The following is a 450-nucleotide window of genomic DNA, read 5'->3' as shown; positions in this document are numbered from 1 at the left end:
TGCTTTTCCACCTCTTCCACTCACCAGTAGACTAATGTGGCCTCCAGCAAGCTTACATGCTTGTTTGTGTATTCCCTTTGAGTTTCAGTCTTGATTGCTAGCCTTGAAGTCTTCATGGTGAACAGCTTGCTTATTCTTGTAGTAGACAGTCATGCTGACATTTTTGTTTTGGGTTTTTCCTGGTGATCTTTCTTTGAAGATATATCATCTGTCACTGTAGCTGTTCCAGTCTGCTTGTCCTTTCTAGTGGGAATGTCCCACCTCATAAAGTTCTGGATGGGACTCAGGGTTCCACCTAAGGTCCTATACTCTGTAAAGGCTTTGCATGAGGGCTATTTCACTGGGCAAGTTGTCGAAGTCCTTTTAGGTATTCCAATCAGTTATAGGCTGAAGGCAGGCTTACAAGTTTTCTCTAATCATGTTTCCCAACATTCCTTTCTATCCCACTCA

Source organism: Chrysochloris asiatica, unplaced genomic scaffold, assembly GCF_000296735.1.
Source record: "Chrysochloris asiatica unplaced genomic scaffold, ChrAsi1.0 scaffold00035, whole genome shotgun sequence".
Classification (NCBI taxonomy): Eukaryota; Metazoa; Chordata; class Mammalia; order Afrosoricida; family Chrysochloridae; genus Chrysochloris; species Chrysochloris asiatica.
The sequence above is the reverse complement of the archived record's forward strand: the minus strand, read 5'-3'. Positions refer to the sequence as shown.